This window comes from Homarus americanus, unplaced genomic scaffold (genome assembly GCF_018991925.1).
Source record: "Homarus americanus isolate GMGI-L3 unplaced genomic scaffold, GMGI_Hamer_2.0 scaffold26351, whole genome shotgun sequence".
NCBI classification, from domain to species: Eukaryota; Metazoa; Arthropoda; class Malacostraca; order Decapoda; family Nephropidae; genus Homarus; species Homarus americanus.
In genome coordinates, this window is record NW_024724368.1 from 206,842 (window position 1) to 227,437 (window position 20,596).

Consider the following 20,596-nt stretch of genomic DNA (forward strand, 5'->3'; position numbering starts at 1 on the left):
CTGGATGGTGCGCATAAAACTAGTTTCGTTACCTTCAATTACGTTCAATAATTGTTAAAATGACTAGAAAATTAATATTAAACTTTTAAAATTATTGAACAGTATAAACTTCTTGATATTTACTAAAATAGTAAGGAATTTAAGCCCTAGAACCGATTACTGTATTGGCGGACTAATACTACAGCTGGTGGACCGTCAAATGCAAGCGAAGACATGTTGAGGTCGGCTCGTAAGAAACCCGTTAACCGAGGGATTGCTCGTTAACCGAAGTTAAGAATCTTATGGGAGGTAACTCGTTAACCGAAATCTCATTAACCGAGGGATCACTGTATTAGCCAATCACACGTTACCCATGTCAGAGACTGAATTTCTCCAATGAGATTTTTGTTAATAATAATAATACTGTAATAATTATAATATTATTATTAATATTACTATTGCAGTATTTTGGAGCAAATGCACTTTATATTTCTTGACACAGTTCATTGCCTTAAGCTTGTAACGTCATCAGCTACACTATGGAAACTACCACTTGCAAAAAAACTGAAAACAGATGTATTTAGCCAGAGTATATGCCAATGTAACAGTAAGTGGTCATCAATTTGTAGAGGGTCCAAAGGAACCCTAAACATCATTTCTCTCCGGTGTGCACGGTCACGAACAAAAGTAATTGTTAATACATCTTCGCAGCTTCACTCTCACTTGTGATGCTTGAAGTGCTGCATGTCTGGCAGCTCTGTGTTTCATGACAGGGTATATAGTAGAGACAACGGGGGCTATTTCCACCTTGCGAAAACTTACTGGCACTCAGTGGCCACTTTAAGCTGCTAGTGAATCAGCCCTGGACATGTTAAAATTTTCCCCAGCAAACCTAAGTCTAAATTGAAATGGACAATAATACACAATTGTGCCTGGAACACATAATAAACTTTGTTTCACTGTAAGGAGAACATCGAAAGATAAATATCAATTACGATATGAAGTTATTAAGTTGGCTCGGTGTGCACTTATAGTAGGAAGCAATTATTTATTCTGGTACAAGAATTTATATTACAGTCGACCCTCGTTAATTCGGACCCCTTTAATCCGGATATCGGATAAATCGGACGAAATCTGAACTAAGCGAGGGACTGTCCGTATCAAATTTCTGGTTCTGGGATTGTCCGATAGATGGGTCACGCCGCGGTCTTGTGCGCGTGAGTCACGCCTGTCATTGTTGACCTAGCGCCATATTCGAGTATCAGTGTTGTGTTGCCCTGCAATTTTTGTTGATATTTCAGTGATTAGGCATCTTTCAGCCTTGTATTTTACATCATGTCTTCAAGGGGGAGTAATACGCCGAAGAGGAAGTATGTGACCCTTTCTGTGAACCAGAAACTGGAACTTATAAGGAAGTTAGAGGCTGGTGCTTCGGTGGCTAGAGTTTGTGACGAGTATGGTGTTAAAAAGCAAACAGTTTCGGACATACGCAAGGCTAAGGACAAACTCATTGCATTTTCTTTGAAATACAATGTTGATGCAACTTCTAAATCATCATCTGTTGGTGCAAGGAAGCTTATGAGAGTGGCGAAAGATACAAATCTTGAGGAGGTAGTGACGAAGTGGTTTGTGCAGCAATGATCCTGTGGTAATGTCGTTAGTGGTGTAGAAATTCAAGCTGCTGCTGCTAAACTAGCAAGTCATATGGGCATTGAGAATTTCGAAGCTAGTGACGGGTGGTTATGACAATTTAGAAATCGCCATGGAATGTGTAATAAAATTACCCATGGTGAAGCTGGTAGTGCACCCACCGAGGACATCGAACCATTCAGGGAGAGGCTAAATGACTTAATTAAGAGTGAAGGGCTCCTGATTTCCCAAGTCTATAATGGGGATGAAACTGGGTTGTTTTGGCGGTCCCTACCCCGGAATACCCAAGCTTTCAAGAATGAAGCCTCCTCACCTGGTCGTAAAGTAAGTAAGGAACGATTTTCGGCATTGTGTTGCGCGAACGCAGACGGTATGCACCGTTTAAAGTTAGTGGTGGTGGGGAGGTCAGCATGCCTGCGAATTTTGAAAGACATGATGCACCATCTACCAGTGCATTATTACCACTCCAAGAAATTGTGGTTCAACATGCAATTCTTTAATGATTGGTTTTTCTTGCATTTCATTCCTGCAGTGCGAAAATATCAAGATGATGTCCTCAAACTTCCTGCTGCTGAGGTGAAGGCACTACTAATTTTGGACAATGCACCTGCTCACCCAGGTGCTGACAAGCTTGTCAGTAATGATGGTAAAATAAGATGCATGTTCTTGCCACCCAATGTTACCTCCCTGATCCAGCCAAAGGATCAGGGTGTAATTGTAGCCTGCAAGAGAATATGCCAACGAAGATATCTGGACGAAGTTGTTGCAGTTATAGAAGAAGAGGAAGATCTTACGGAAGACACACGAGGACAAAGAACTGTTAATAACGTCAAGAACTACAACCTCAAGTCTGCAATATTCAACTTAGCAGCTTCATGGAAGGCACTGAAGACTACTACTCTAGCCAATGCTTGGAAAAAACTTCTGTACAATGTGGAGGTAGAATATGATTTCGAAGGATTCGAGGCAAGGGACTTTCATTGTTATCCTTCAGAGGGCGGGCGAATATGATGTCACAGAAGACGACATCAGAAACTGCTAGAAGACACAGAGGGTGACTGGATACCAAGTCTTAACAGAAGAAGAAATAGCGGATGAAGTTCTCGTTGGTGACAGCAGAGATAGTGAAGATGAGGAAGATTACGAACCATTGCCCAAGAAACCTAAACTATCTGCTATACGAGAATCCACTGATAATGTCTTTTCGTACATTGAATTGTCAACAGAAACTGATGATGTTCCGCATTACTATCAACATTTTAGAGCCTTTAGGGAACTCATTATCCAGAGGCAGCATCATCAAGGTAAACAACTGAAACTAGACTCATTCTTCAAGCCAGTTCGTCCCAACCCTGCTGCAGCTTTTGAGCCTGCTGACGATATTGATGACCCTCCTGCTGCTGACTCAGGCCATCCTCAGTCACCTCAGCCTTCTACGAGTGGGGGACGAGGACCATTGGAGCATCATAGCTCTACTGACTCCGAATAACAAGTTATCACCTCTACCCCCCACCTCCACCACATCAAGCTCATCTGTCATCTACCAAAGGTAAATGAAATTAACAATTTACAGTATTAACTTTTTATTTTTACATATTGTAATGTTTTATATAGCTAGTTATATGATGTTTACAGTATTTCCTGTATTTTTGTTACTGTGTATCATGTTCAGCGTTCAGTGTATATACGGTACTATATTTCCTAACCTAACCTAAATCGGTTAATTCGGACAATCGGCTAAAACGGACACCCTTCCCCCCCAATTAGTCCGTTTTAACGAGGGTCGACTGTATTTCTATTAAATTGAATATCGGTTATAAAATTCATTAGTAAATTATAAATACTGTATAATTAAAATTCAAAATGAGGTCCAGAGTTAGCCACATCCAGAACTTAGTAAGAGGGCATTCAAAGCTGTATTGTCTTACCACAGGGCAAGATAATGTAAATGACCTCCCATGAGATAAAGTTAAGGTCCATAATTACCATGGAAGAAAAATGGCAAATCATGATTCTTATGGCAGTGATATAATGAGGGCTTATTCCACAATTATTTTCAGAAAAGTTGAGGATTGGTATTTGATCTCAAGGACATGAAAACCTGAAAGGAATTGTTAATAAAAATGTTAGAGTAAAACATTACAAACAGCTAGATTAATGGAGTAGCCAGGCTGTACATTTAATGAAAATACTGTACTGGGTTACATTTAGTGTACTGTAATTTTCTTATATTTTTCTCATCATTGTAGAGTTCATCAATATTTTTATTTATTTTTTAATCAACAGCTTTTGGATCAAGCATTGGCTAATCCAGCTCAGGCGCAGTTTCTGGTTCCCGAGGCAATAGCCCGCTTCCGTGGATTTGGTGGAGTCCGGATTGAGGATGATACTGTTGTGACTGCCGATGGCATGGAAGACCTTGCACAGGGTACTATTCCACGAACGTAAGTTACAGCTGTTTCATTTGCAATATAAATTTAATAATAATTAAATATATGATTGACTTGGCAAGTGGAGGCTTTACCACTCATTTCAGGATAGTTTACTTCATTGGCTCCTAAGTCCTAATTTGTAATTGAGTTATATTTTATATCATATGTGGGTATACAGTGATCCCTCGGTTAACGAGCGTTTTGGTTAACGAGATTTTGGTTAACGAGTTACCTCCCATAAGATTCTTAACTTCGGTTAACGAGCAATCCCTCGGTTAACGAGTTTCTTACGAGCTGACCTCAACATGTTTTCGCTTGCGCTTGGCGGTCAACCAGCTGTAGCATTAGTCCGCCAATACAGTAATCGGTTCTAGGGCTTAAATTCCTTACTATTTTAGTAAATATCAAGAAGTTTATACTGTTCAATAATTTTAAAAGTTTAATATTAAATTTTTTAGTCATTTTAACAAATATTGAACACAATTGAAGGTAAAGTCACTAGTTTTATGCTCGCCATCCAGCCTCTTAACACAGCAAACAAGCGTTAGTCTCTCTCTGTTTTCAGTGGAGGTAACATCTTGCTTGAGACTCTCTTCAACTAAATGCTTTTTTTCTGTTTCCAAGCAAATTATTGGTCATTTTGAAATTTATTTTACATATTGACAATATATAGCGCAGTGCAGTGTTGTTTAAAGAAAATGTTCTTTATTTACAACAAGTTTAACTTTAAAAAACACGTGTTGACATTGTTTGAATCCAGCATGGGGCCTAAGAGATCAAGAAAAGCGATTTCAATCCAAACCAAACAGGAAATTATAAAAAAAACATGAACAAGGCATTAAAACAAATGCGCTATGCAAAGAATATGGCTGTCGACATCAACTGTCTACAATTCTTGCACAGAAAGACAAATTTAAAGAAGTGAAAGTGAGAGACAAATCTACCAGTGTTTAAAATAGATCCCTAATTGCAGAAACTGAGAGGTTACTTCTCATCTGGATTAGGGAAAAATAGATGAAAGGTGATTCAGTTTCTACTGAATTCATTTGTGAAAGAGCCAGGGAGATTTACGAACATTTAAAGACAGATCAACCTGGTTCTTCAGGCACAGAATTTTAAGATTTTCGGGCCAGCAAAGGCTGGTTCGAAAAATTTAAGAAAAGAAGTGACATTTTCAGTGTTGTTAGGCATGGTGAAGCTGCTAGTGCTGATAAGAGGCAGCAAAGTTTTTAGTGGAATTTAAAGAACTGATGGAAGAAGAAAATTATCTTTCACAGCAAGTGTTCAGTGTGGATGAAACTGGGCTGTTCTGGAAAAAGATGCCCAAAAGAACATTCATCACCAGAGATGAAGTCTCTTTACCGGGGCATAAACCCATGAAAGACCGTCTCACTCTATTGCTTGGTGCCAATGCTTCAGGGGATTTCCGACTGAAGCCTATGCTTGTCTACCACTCTGAAAACCCCAGGGTGTTCAGGCAACAGAAAGTGGTAAGAACAAAGCTTGGAGTTTATTGGAAGTTCAACCGTAAGGCATGGGTGATAAGACAGCTCTTTAATGAATGGGCTGTTGATGTGTTTTGCCCTTCTGTCAAGAGCTACCTAACCACCAATAAACTCCCTTTAAAGGCTCTTCTCATGGATAATGCTCCTGGTCATGACCCTGAACTTGCCAGAACTTTGGAGTATCAATTTGACTTTGTGAAAGTGTTGTTTTTGCCTCCCAACACTACATCAATCATACAGCCAATGGACCAGAATGTGATCAGCAACTTCAAGAAGTTGTACATGAAGAAAATGTTTAGGAGGTGTCATCAGGCAACTTCCAATGATCCTGAACTAACACTGAAACAGTTCTGGAAGACACAATTCAACATCCTGGAGGCTGTAAAATTGATTGTCATCATGGCAAGAAGTCTCCACTAGATCCCTCAATTCTTCATGGAAAGCACTGTGGCCATCAGTAGTCCATGATTTTGAGGGATTTGAGGAAGAAACAGAGTTGGACCAGGAGATTGTGTCCATTGGTCAGTCATTGGGCCTTGAAGTGGAAGAGGATGATGTCGAAGAGCTTGTGATGTCTCATGAGGAGGAACTTACTCCTGATGACTTGAAGCAACTGGATGAGATGTTAGATGCTGACAGTGGTGAGGAGGAAATTGAAAGTGATGACCATATGTCAACTAAAGAGTTGAAAGATGTGATTTACCACTGGGAGAAGTTCAGGGAATTGGCTTCAAAGCACCCAGATGTGGAAAAAACTGAACTAACTTTGAGTCATGTTGAGGACTCAATGGTCTCCTTGAAACATAAGTTAATGGTGAGGAAGAGAGATGCCCCACAGACCACAATTGACACTTTCTTTTTCTGTAAAAGGTGAGAACAAGATGCTATCCCTCTGCCTTCCATCAAGAAGGAGAGAGGATGATGCTAGCCTCAGCTCTTCCACTTCAAGAAGGAGAGAGGATGTTCATGCAGGGGAGAATCTGTCAGTCCAGAGGTCTTGACATTTTCATGGAAGGTGACTTCATCTTTCCAAGAAGCAGTAAAATGCTTCTCCACACTTCCACTTCCTTTCTCCCTTCTCCTCCCTCCACCTCCCACTCAAATTCACATCACATCATCGCCCAGGAGCCTTCTACATACAATAATTTCAAGGTAAGTGGCAATTCTCAAAATTTTTTGTTGAATTTAGGCAATTCTTCGTAGCTGGAACCATCATCAAAACCCATATTGGAAACAATGGTTTCGGTTAACGAGCTGGTTAACGAGCAAACCTGCTGAACGGATTGTGCTTTTAACTGAAAATTACTATACAGGATTCACTGATGATCATATATTGAGATATGGAGGCAACTTTCTGTATATGTTGAATGGCATCCTCAGAATTTTTTCAGAGTTTGCATATATGGAATGTTGTTAGGCTGATCAGTAGTGGAGAGCAAATCTTGTTGCTGCCACCTTTATCTTGGTCTATGTTCCTTGCCCTCCACCCCCACAACATCCACGCCCCTCCACATCCCGCCCCTCCACCTCCGCCCCTCCACCTCCACGCCCCTCCACCTCCCACCCATCCTCTACATGTCAACACCCTCCACTTCAACCCTGCACCTTCATGTCATGGAAAAGTGGATTGATGTTGAGGTATACTATAGAAGCAGCTAATTTTAATTTTTCCCTGTACAGTGTGGATGAGATTGAAGAACTTATGGCTGAAGGTCAACAGGAGGATGTGTTGTCCTCAGCATCATGCTCAGGAGAAGCTTGGTCAGTAATATGGTGCTAACACCATTGAGTAAAGAAGATGAGGAATAGGATGGACACAAAGACTTTTTATCCTTACATAAAATGTATAGTTATTTCAGCACGCTTTAGGTTAGATTATTATAACAAAGTAAATGTTTTGAATTATTAGAAAGCAAAGGTTTATTTGATTAAACTTGGAACTAGACATTTTCTATATTAATGGAAATATGTGCCTTAGACATTTACTGTATTAATGGAGATATGTGCCTGAAAAGATTTTCATATATATTGGACAACTTTATATACAGTATAGGTTCTGTACTTTGTAAAGGATCATATATGATTTATTGCAAATTCCCTGGAACTTTAATAAATAAATTGCACTGGTTGTTCCTTCATTCTTTACCCCATAATTATAGACCAAATTTGTTGGTAAAATGAAACACATATATATATATATATATATATATATATATATATATATATATATATATATATATATATATATATATATATATATATATATATATATATATATATATATATATATATATATATATATATATATATATATATTTCTGAAATAGATTATCATAGAAAACGGGAAATTTGTATTACAGAAAATGGGAAATATCTACTTTCTGGGAAAGTTGGATATCTACTTATCACAAAAACGGAACTTTGTATCATAGAAAATGGGAAATATCTACTCGGAAAGTTGGTTATCTACTTTCCCGAAAAGTAGATTATCTACTTGGGAAAGTAGATTAGCGACTTTTGAAGTGAATTATCGACTTTTGAGGAAATATTACCTAATTTTCTGGTAGATTATCATAGAAAACGGAAATTTGTATTACAGAAAATGGGAAATATCTACTTTCGGGAAGTTGGTTATCTACTTTCCCGAAAAGTAGATTATCTACTTTTGGGAAAGTAGATTAGCGACTTTGGGAAGTAGATTATCGATTTTGGGAAATATTACCTAATTTTCTAAAGTAGATTATCATAGAAAACGGAAATTTGTATTACAGAAAATGGGAAATATCTACTTTCTGGGAAAGTTGGTCATCTACTTATCACAGAAACGGGAAATTTGTATCATAGAAAATGGGAAATATCTACTTTCCGGAAAGTTGGTTATCTACTTTCCCGAAAAGTAGATTATCTACTTAGGAAAGTGATTATCGACTTTTGAAATATTACCCAATTTTTCTGATAGATTATCATAAGAAACAATTTGTATTACAGAAAATGAAATATCTGCTTTCTGGGAAAGTTGGTCATCTACGATCACAGAAACCGGGAAATTTGTATCATAGAAAATGAAATATCTACTTTCCAGGAAAAGTTGGTTATCTACTTTCGAAAAAGTAGATTATCTCTTTTTGGAAAGCAATTCTCCGGAAGTAGATTATCGACTTTTGAAATATTACCTTGTTTTTAATGATTATCATAGAAAAACAGGAAATTGTATTACAATGAAATATCTACTTCTGGAAGAGTTGATATCCTTATCACAGAAAACGGAAATTTTATCTTGAAAATGGGAAATATCTACTTTCCGGGAAAGTTGATTTTTCTACTTTCAGTAAGTCTCCTACCCCAGGAGAATTATCGACTTTGAAATGAATTATCGACTTACGAAATATTACCTAATTCTCTGAATTAGATGTCATAGAAAACGAAATTTGTGTGCGAAAATGGGAAATATCTACTTTCTGCAAGTTGATTAAACATCTACTTATCACCGAAAACAGGGAAATTTATATCATAGAAAATGGAAATATCTACTTTCGCGGAAAAGTTGGTTATCTACTTTCCCAAAAAGTGGTGTATCTACTTACAGAAAGTAGATTAAAACTTTTGATAATTATAAACTTGGGAAATAATACTAATTTTCTGAAGTGAATTATCATAGAAAACGGAAATTTGTGTACAGAAAATGGAAATATCTGCTTTCTGGGAAAGTTGGTCATCTACTTATCTTTAAGCAGGGAAATTTGTATGTAAATGGAAATATCACTTTCGGAAAGTTGGTTATCTACTTTCCCGAAAAGTGAATTATCTACTGAGAAAGTAGATTATCGACTTTTGAAGTAATTTATATCGACTTTGGGGAAATATTACTAATTTTCTGAAGTTATCATGAAAACAGAAATTTGTATTACAGAAAATGAATATCTACTCTCTGGGAAAGTTTGGTCATCTGCCTGCAGAAAGAACTTTGTATCTGCCGAAAATATACGATACTCCACTCTGGGAAAGTTAGTTTATCTACTTTCCCGAAAAATGATTATCTGGAAATGAATTGCATGACTTTCAGAGGAAGTAGATTATCGACTTTTGAGGGAAATCATTATTTTCTGAAGTAGTAGATTATCATGAAAACGGAAATTTGTATTACAGAAAATGGGAAATATCTCTGCTACCAGGAAAGTTGGTCATCTACTTATCTGAAAACAGGAAATTATATCATATAAAATGGAAATATATCATAGGAAAGTTGGTTATCTACTTTTCAAAAGAAATGGATTATCTTTTTTAAGGAAGGCGTTATCATTTTGAAGATTATAAACATAAGGAAATATTACCTAATTTTCTGAAGTAGATTATCATAGAAAACGGAAATTTATTATTTTACTGAAAATGAAATATCTACCTCCTGGGAAGTTGGTCATCTACTTGTATCACGGCAAGAACTTTGTATCATAGAAATAGAAGCTACTTTCCATGGAAGTTATCTACTTGTAAGTCTCTGGAAAGAAGTAGATTAACGATGATTATCGACTTTTGAAATATTACCTTGTACTACAAGTGAATTATCATCATGAAATTATACAAAATGGAAATATCTGCAGAAAAATTTATCATAAAAAGTAGAATATCACTTTCAGGAAAGTTGGTTTAGCTATTTTCAAAAAGTGAATATCACTTTTGGGAAAGTGAATTATCATTTTTGATAGATTATCGACTTTGGGAAATATTACTAATTCTCTGAAGTAGATTGTATCATAAAAACAGGAAATTTGTATATTACAATGAGTATCTGCTACTCCTGGGAAAGTTGATTAAACTCTACTTATCACAGAAACGGGAACTTTGTATCATAGAAAATGGGAAATATCTTTTAGGAAGGTTATCCATATCTACTTTCTGGGAAAGTTGGTCATCTACTTATCACGAAAACGGGAAATTTGTATCATAGAAAATGGAAATATCTACTTTCCGAAAGTTGGTTATCTACTTTCCCGAAAAAGTGAATTATCTACTTTTGGAAAGTAGATTATCATTTTGGGAAGTAGATTATCGACTTTTTGGGAAATAAATTATCGACTTTTGAAATGAATTATCGACTTTTGAGGAAATATTACCTAATTTTCTGAAGTAGATTATCATAGAAAACGGGAAATTTGTATTACAGAAAATGAAATATCTACTTTCCGGGAGAAGTTGATTATCTACTTTCCAGAATAAATTATCTACTTTGAAAGTAATCGATTTTGGAAGTAGATTATCGACTTTTGGGGAAATATTACCTAATTTTCTGAAGTAGATTATCATAAAACAGAAATTTGTATTACAGAAAATGGAAATATTTACTTTCTGGGAAAGTTGGTCATCTACTTATCACAGAAAACGGAAACTTTGTATCATAGAAAATGGGAAATATCTACTTTGAAAGTTGGTTATCTACTTTCGAAAATAGATTATCTACTTTTTGGAAAGTGATTCTGTTTTTGAAGTAGATTATCGACTTTTGGGGAAATATTACCTTATTTTCTGAAGTAGATTATCATTGAAAACAGGAAATTTTTTCCAGAAAATGAAATATCTTCTTTCTGGAAAGTTGGTCATCTACTTTCGAAAAGTAGATTATCTACTTTTGGGAAGTAGATTGCTGTTTGGGAAATAGGTTATCGACTTTTGAAATATTACCTAATTTTCTGAAGTAGATTATCATAGAAAGCAGGAAATTTGTATTACAGAAAATGGGAAATATCTACTTTCTGGGAAAGTTGGTCATCTACTATCACAGAAAACCGGAAATTGTATCATAGAAAATGGGAAATATCTACTTTCCGGGAAAGTTGGTTATCTACTTTCCCAAAAAGTGAATTATCTACTGTTTGGGAAAGTAGATTATCGATTTTGGAAAGTAGATTGTCGACTTTTGGGAAATATTACCTAATTTTCTAAGTAGATTATCATAGAAACGGGAAATTTGTTTACAGAAAATGAAATATCTACTTTCCGGAAAGGTTGGTTATCTCTCGAAAATGTATATATCTACTTGGAAAGTAGATTATCGACTTTTGAGGAAGTAGATTATCGACTTTTGAAATAATACCTAATTTTCTGAAGTAGATTATCATAGAAAACGGGAAATTTGTATTACAGAAAATGGGAAATATCTACTTTTCTGGGAAAGTTGGTCATCTACTTATCACAGAAAACAAGAACTTTGTATCATAGAAAATGGAAATATCTACTTACCGGAAGTTGGTTTACTACTTTTCCCGAAAAGTAGATTATCTACTTTTGGGAAAGTAGATTATCGACTTTTGAAGTAGATTATCGACTTTTGAAATATTACCTAATTCTCTGAAGTAGATTATCATAGAAAACGAGGAAATTTGTATTACAGAAAATGGGAAATATCTACTTTCCGGAAAGTTGGTTATCTACTTTCGAAAAGTAAATTATCTACTTTTGGGGAAGTAGATTATCGACTTTTGGGAAGTAGATTATCGACTTTGAAATATTACTTAATTTTCTGAAGTAGATTATCATAGAAACGGAAATTTGTATTACAGAAAATGGGAAATATCTACTTTCTGGGAAGTTGGTCATCTACTTATCACAGAAAACGGGAAATTTGTATCATAGAAAATGGAAATATCTACTTTCCGGAAATTGGTTTATCTACTTTCCAAAAAGTAGATTATCTACTTTTTGAGGAAATAGATTATCGACTTTTTGGAAGTAGATTATCGACTTTTGGGAAATATTACTTAATTTTCTGAAGTAGATTATCATAGAAACGGGAAATTTGTACAGAAAATGGGAAATATCTACTTTCTGGAAAAGTTGGTCATCTACTTATCAGAAAACAAGGAAATATGTATCATAGAAAATGGGAAATATCTACTTTCGGAAAGTTGGTTATCTACTTTCAAGTAGATTATCTACTTTAGAAGTAGATTATCGACTTTTTGAAGTAGATTATCGACTTTTAGAATATTACCTAATTTTCTGAAGTAGATTATCATAGAAACGGAAATTTTTATTACAGAAAATGGAAATATCTACTTTCTGGGAAAGTTGGTCATCTACTTATCACAGAAACGGGAAATTTTATCATAGAAAATGGGAAATATCTACTCGGAAAGTTATTATCTACCGAAAAATGTTATCTATTTAAGAAAATGAATATAGCCTTTTTGGGGAAGTAGATTATCGACTTTGGGGAAATATTACCTATTTCTGAAGTAGATTATCATAAAACGGAAATTTGTATTACAGAAAATGGGAAATATCTACTTTCTGGGAAAGTTGGTCATCTACTTATCACAGAAAACGAAATTTGTATCATAGAAAATGGGAAATATCTACTTTCCGGAAAGTTGGTTATCTACTTCGAAAAGTAGATTATCTACTTTTGAGAAAGTAGATGACATTTTGGGAAGTAGATTATCGACTTTTGAAATATTACCTAATTTTCTGAAGTAGATTATCATAGAAACAGGAGAATTTATATCTACTTTCTGGGAAAGTTGGTCATCTACTTATCACAGAAAACGAAATTTGTATCATAGAAAATGGAAATATCTACTTTCCGGGAAAGTTGGTTATCTACTTTCCGTTATCTACTGGGAAAGTAGATTATCGACGGGAAGTAGATTATCGACTTTGGGAAAATATTACAATTTTCTGAAGAGTTATCATAGAAACGAAATTTTGTATTACGAAAATGGGAAAATATCTACTTTCTGGAAAGTTGGTCATCTACTTATCACAGAAAACGGAAATTTATCATAGAAAATGGGAAATATCTACTTTCCGGGAAAGTTAGGTTATCTACTTTCCCGAAAAGTGATTATCTACTTTAGGGAAAGTAGATTAGCGACTTTTGAAATAGATTATCGACAGGAAATATTACTTATTTTCTGAAGTAGATTATCATAGAAAACGGGAAATTTGTAAATGGGAAATATCTACTTTCTGGGAAAGTTGGTCATCTACTTATCACAGAAAACGGGAAATTTGTATCACAGAAAATGAAATATACTTTCGGGAAAGTTGGTTATCTACTTTCGAAAAGTAGATTATCACTTTCCCAAAAGTAGATAATACTTTCGGAAAGTATATAACGAACTTTCCCGGAAAGTAGATATTTCCCATTTCTATTAGATGACAAATTTCCCAGAAGTAGATATTTCCCATTTTCTAAAAAGACATAAAAGGTGATAATCACAAAAGTAGATAATCTACTTTCGAGAATGGGCTTTCCAGAAAGTAGATATTTCCATTTTCTGTAATACAAATTTCCCGTTTTCTATGATAATCTACTTGAAAATTATAATATTTCCCCAAAAGTCGAAATATACTTCCCAAAAAGTCGATAATCTACTCCCAAAAATGAATAATCTACTTTTCAGGAAATGAATAACCTTTCGGAAGTAGATATTTTATTTCTAGCAATACAAATTTCCGTTTTCTATGATAATCTACTTGTGAAAATTAGGTAATATTTCCCCAAAAGTCGATCACTTCAAAAGTCGATAATCAACTTTCAAAATCGATAATCTCTTTCCCAAAAGTAGATAATCTACTACTTAGGGAAAGTAATAACCAACTTTCCGGAAATAGATATATCCCATTTCTGTATACAAATTTCGTTTTTGTTAGTAGATGACCAACTTTCCCAGAAAGTAGATATTTCCCATTTTCTGTAATACATTTCCGTTTCTATGATAATCTATTGAAAATTAGGTAATATTTCTAAAGTCGATAATCTACTTCCCAAAAAGTCGCTAATCAACCTCCACAAAAAGTAGATAATCTACTTTTCAGAGATGAATAACTTTCAAGTGATATTCCCATTTTCTATGATACAAATTTCGTTTTCTTAAGATAGTAGATATTATCCCCGAAAGTAGATATTTCCCATTTTCTGTAATACAAATTCCGTTTCTATGATAATCTAAGAAATATATATATATATATATATATATATATATATATATATATATATATATATATATATATATATATATATATATATATATATGTGTTTCATTTTACCAACAAATTTGGGTCTATAATTATGGGGGTAAAGAATGAAGGGAACAACCAGTGCAATTTATTTATTAAAGTTCCAGGGAATTTGCAATAAATCATATATGATCCCTTTTTTACAAAGTATAGAACCTGTATACTGTATATAAAGTTGTCCAATATATATGAAAATCTTTTCAGGCACATATCTCCATTAATACAGTAAATGTCTAAGGCACATATTTCCATTAATATAGAAAATGTCTAGTTCCAAGTTTAATCAAATAAACCTTTGGCTTTCTAATAATTCAAAACATTTACTTTGTTATAATAATCTAACCTACAGCGTGGCTGAAATAACTATACATTTTATGTAAGGATAAAAAGTCTTCTTGTGTCCATCCTATTCCTCATCTTCTTTACTCAATGGTGTAAGTTAAAGCACCATTAATTACTGACCAAGCTTCTCCTGAGCATGATGCTGAGGGACAAACACATCCTCCTGTTGACCTTCAGCCATAAGTTCTTCAATCTCCTCCACACTGTACAGGGGAAAAATTAAAATTAGCTGCTTCTATAGTATACCTCAACATCAATCCACTCTTTCCCATGACATGAAGGTGCAGGGTTGGAAGTGGAGGGTGTTGACATGTAGAGGGATGGGTGTGGAGGTGGAGGGGCGTGGAGGTGGAGGGGCGTGGAGGTGGAGGGGCGTGGAGGTGGAGGGGCGTGGAGGTGGAGGGGCGTGGATGTTGTGGGGTGTGGAGGGCAAGGAACATAGACCAAGGTGATAAAGGTGGCAGCAAACAAGATTTGCTCTCCACTACTGATCAGCCTAACAACATTCCATATATGCAAACTCTGAAAAAATTCTGAGGGATGCCATCGTCCAACATATACAGAAAGTTGCCTCCATATCTCAATATGTAATAAACAGTGAATCCTGTATACCCACATATGATATAAAATATAACTCAATTACAAATTAGGACTTAGGAGCCAATGAAGTAAACTATCCTGAAATGAGTGGTAAAGCCTCCATTTGCCAAATCAATCATATATTTAATTACAGTAAAACCTCGATTAACCGACCACATAATGGGGGGAAGGGGCCGACGGATAATTAAATCGAAAAGGTCGGTTAACAGTACATAAAGTCTACGGAACTAAAACATACATTTTCAAAGTATCTCCCTAACCTACCTCATTTAAGTCCCTCTATTCTTTTTTGTTCATTTGCCATTCACATTTCAATAGAATTTGCTTTAAAACATTAACCACTTTAGTAAATAAATATGAAACAGCACAGAAACCGTGAATAAAAAAATGGAAAAGTCAAAGAACATGTCATCACAAAAATTGTGACCAAGTCCCAGGTTGCTGATCTGACTTTCTGCCTCATTTACAAACAATTGCAGGATCTCAATTGTTTCTCTTACTATTGACAACACAACATACATACAGGTACATTGTTTCTCACTCTTGATTTTTTTTTTCATTTTTTGCATTTCTTTATGGTTCTTTATTATTATTATTATTAGCAGCATTATCATTAATAATATTATTACATTATCGCCCCCCAGGCCCCGATGTGAGCCAGTGACCTGGTCCCGGGTGGGCTAATCCCCGTAAAAAAAAAAAAAAAATTAGGGGTTCGGGATTGGTGGTTAATCAGAAAGTCGGTTAATCAAGGTTTTACTGTATTAATAAATTTATATTGCAAATGAAACAGCTGTAACTTACGTTCATGAAATAGTACCCTGTGCAAGGTCTTCCATGCCATCGGCAGTCACAACAGTATCATCCTCAATCCGGACTCCACCAAATCCACGGAAGCGGGCTATTGCCTCGGGAACCAGAAACTGTGCCTGAGCTGGATTAGCCAATGCTTGATCCAAAAGCTGTTGTTTAAAAAATAAATAAATAAAAATATTTTTGAACTCTACAATGATGAGAAAAATATAAGAAAATTACAGTACTGTACACTAAATGTAACCCAGTACAGTATTTTCATTAAATGTACAGCCTGGTTACTCCATTAATCTAGCTGTTTGTAATGTTTTACTCTAACATTTTTATTAATAATTCCTTTCAGGTTTTCATGTCCTTGAGATCAAATACCAATCCTCAACTTTTCTGAAAATAATTGTGGAATAAGCCCTCATTATATCACTGCCATAAGAATCATGATTTGCCATTTTTCTTCCATGGTAATTATGGACCTTAACTTTATCTCATGGGAGGTCATTTACATTATCTTGCCCTGTGGTAAGACAATACAGCTTTGAATGCCCTCTTACTAAGTTCTGGATGTGGCTAACTCTGGACCTCATTTTGAATGTTAATTATACAGTATTTATAATTTACTAATAAATTTTAAAACAGATTTTCAATTTAATAGAAATAATATAAATTCTTGTACCAGAATAAATAATTGCTTCCTACTATAAAAGCAAACAAATTTATTGGCAGAGCTTGTAGTACAGTTTGCCTATTCCGAGTAATTCAGTCAGGTCTTGACACTGAGGGTGGAATCACTTCTCACTGTCACGCAGGAGAGAGGTTCACACACAAAGAAATACATCATATTCATTGACAACTATAAATGTATATAGGTCAGGTTCATATGGATAATGTCACTGTTCACTGCCATGCAGGACAGAGGTTCGTACACAAAGAGTTGCATCATATTCATTGACAGTACATATACATATATGTAAACACACACACACACATATACATACATATACGTATATACATACACATATACATCTACACGTACATATACATACAACTCACACCAACATACGTCACAACCAAAAAACAAACAAAACAAAAACACCACCAAACTGACTAACCTAGGATGATCACCATCACTCTTCCAACATCAGCCATACCCAGAACACCAGTACCATGAAAATCACACAATTATTATATATATTATTAATTTACGTTCATACAAACATTCTATGAAGATATTTAGCCTCGCTCTTCAAATTATTATTATTATTACACATACATGCACACACGTCGGTCAGATTCATGTGGGTAATGTCACTTTTCACTGCCATACAGGACAGAGGTTCGTACACAAAGAATGCATCATATTCATTGACACTATATATAGGTCAGATTCATGTGGGTAATGCCACTGTTCACTGCCACGCAGGACAGAGGTTCGTACACTAAGAAGGAAATACATCACATTCACCAGCAGCATATATGGGTCAGTGGATCACATACATTGGCAAACCGAGCCAACTTAATAACTTCATATCGTAATTGATATTTATCTTTCGATGTTCTCCTTACAGTGAAACAAAGTTTATTATGTGTTCCAGGCACAATTGTGTATTATTGTCCATTTTAATTTAGACTTAGGTTTGCTGGGGAAAATTTTAACATGTCCAGTAAGTTTTCGCAAGGTGGAAATAGCCCCCGTTGTCTCTACTATATACCCTGTCATGAAACACAGAGCTGCCAGACCTGCAGCACTTCAAGCATCACAAGTGAGAGTGAAGCTGTGAAGATGTAATTAACAATTACTTTTGTTCTTGACCGTGCACACAGGAGAGAAATGATGTTTAGGGTTCCTTTGGACCCTCTACAAATTGATGACCACTTACTGTTACATTGGCATATACTCTGGCTAAATACATCTGTTTTCAGTTTTTTTGCTAGTGGTAGTTTCCAGAGTGTAGCTGATGACGTTACTAGCTTAAGGCAATGAACTGTGTCAAGAAATATAAAGTGCATTTGCTCCAAAATACTGCAATAGTAATATTAATAATCATATTATAATTATTACAGTATTATTATTATTAACAAAAATCTCATTGGAGAAATTCAGTCTCTGACATGGGTAACTTGTGATTGGCTAATATTCTTTCAAAGTGTTTGTTCCAGGCAATGGTGATTGGTCTAGCAAGGAAACAAAAAAATCCACTAACTCCATCTAGTGGTAGCTTATTGAACTACACTTACCTGCAGTCTTCATATGAACCTATAGTGAATTGCCTATAACCAATATCGTACGATCACCATAGCTTCTCGAGATATGAGGAGAGACACGATCAAAGTTACGGGCAGTTTAGTTAATCTGGGCCCAAGTTTTGTCGATACATATGATAAATAGTTACAACACATTTAGAAAGTCTGTATACCATTTACCTCAATGACTAGTTTGATTTTTTTTTTTTTTTTTTTTTACCAAAAATATAGACTGGTTCTACCATTTAAATAATTTAAGAGTATTTTTCACTCTCCAAATAAAAAGTGTATCAGGCCCAAATTATGCCTGACCTACTACCTTGTGCTTCAGGTCAAACAGCCAAAATATAGATGTTGAAATATAATACAAAGGTATTCCTTGAAATACTTATTAAGGATCTGGGTTCAGAATTTTTTAAATTTAGTGTTAATATTGAAATAATTGCAAGTTCAGATTTCGTACATGATCAATAAAGTAGCATCCAGGTTCAATTGTGAGGACCATGTTCTCCTCTAACACCCTGGCTGTGAGAAGAGACCGGAAACCAGCTTCCTGAGGTCGAGGAGGGTTGTCTTCAAGATAGCCTCCAACATCATGCACATCCAATCCAAGGAGGTGACCCAAACCATGAGGCTGAAACACTGCCCCAAGATTTACCTGTATGGATGGTATAGATACATTTACAAATGATTTATGACATTTCTGATCAGAGGAAATGTATCTTCCCAATTTACAACTCTATCACTATAGCTGTCAATGAAGATTGTTTAACTCTAAATATATATTAATATTGAAGGACAAGACAGTAGTAGTAGACTGAGCAGAAAGTTGCTGTTGGCAGTAGATACAGATTGCTACAGCACGAGCATCAAGTACCGTACAAGTCACAATGAATCCTTGTATATTTATTATTTTATATGTATTTGATTTTGTGGGATTAATTAATTATGAACCAGTGAGCAAAATTTTTGAGCTTATCAAAATTTCCCACAGCTGGATACCAATTTAGTGATCCTAATTTTAACACTTATTGTAAAACTAAGATGGAAAATCTAATGGGTGACACCATCAAACAGTGACTGGTGGCTGCATGCAGGTGAAAATCTATAGTAACACACAACATTCCATGAGAAAATTGACTTAACCTTTCATGAAGCTTGAAGAAAGTTTTAGAGGAAACTACAACATAATTTTAAAAGGTTTCAATCAAATACAGTACGTAGGTATTGTGTCGGAAAAAGTGGAGTTTGGGGGTCGGCCCAGTCTCTATTTCAATTAATCCCAAATGTTCTGTTATTTCATTTATGCGTTTCTCGTTTTACGCAGGCCTCCACGGGTTCAATTGACCGCGTAAATGCAGACTCCACTGTATTAGTTTGCATGTAACAAGTAATATTTTTTTTTCAGCTGTATTGGAGTAAAAGTTGTATTGTCTCGATTTAACGAACTGCTTCGAGTCACCCCTTTCTGTCAAGTCGAAATTTCCGCTAAATCACATTTCCATTATTTTCGTTCGATTTAGCAAACTAGTTTGCTAAATCGAGCGTGATTCAGTTAAATTCTGCCCCAAATGTGCCACTTGGCACGTGGAGTTCGTTTACATCCGCTCAGTTTGTGTCCTCCCACCACCGTGTGTGTTGTTCACTGCTACCTGTCAGTCTACATCTCAGTCTATATCAACCACTGTGCTTAGACATCATACCGAAAGTCTCTCAGAAGTCTCAGAAAGGAAGTGCTGTGGGGTAGAAAGTCAAAAGAGTGCAGCTATCAACTGGAAAAAAGTTTGGAAATTAAAGAAAATTTGAAAAGACACCAAACCCCCTAGTTTAAGGTAAGCCATGAATAATGTTATATTATATTATATTATGTGAGGTATGTTACATTATGTTAGGTACTATCATGAACAAAAGTTCGCTCCCTGTGGTGAAACGGAGTCACAGGAATGAGTCCCCAATCTGACATACCCTGACTGTCATCTGGTGAGGGTGTGCTGTTTTATCCCATTTGGGGTCGATACTGCT

General features: G+C 35.4%; 1 protein-coding gene and 1 long non-coding RNA gene across 9 annotated transcripts in view; one reads left to right on the plus strand and one right to left on the minus strand.

Annotated features, from left to right (window-relative positions):
- LOC121864107 (peptide deformylase, mitochondrial-like) overlaps positions 1-20,596 on the plus strand; it is a 31,424-nt gene that overhangs the window by 5,847 nt on the left and 4,981 nt on the right. The gene's annotated exons all lie outside the window — the stretch shown is intronic.
- On the minus strand, positions 14,656-19,258 carry LOC121864108. The gene is made up of 3 exons (XR_006088554.1): positions 19,038-19,258; positions 16,328-16,485; positions 14,656-15,126 (listed from the first exon to the last, which is right to left on the minus strand). It is a non-coding gene; the product is annotated as an uncharacterized LOC121864108 (long non-coding RNA).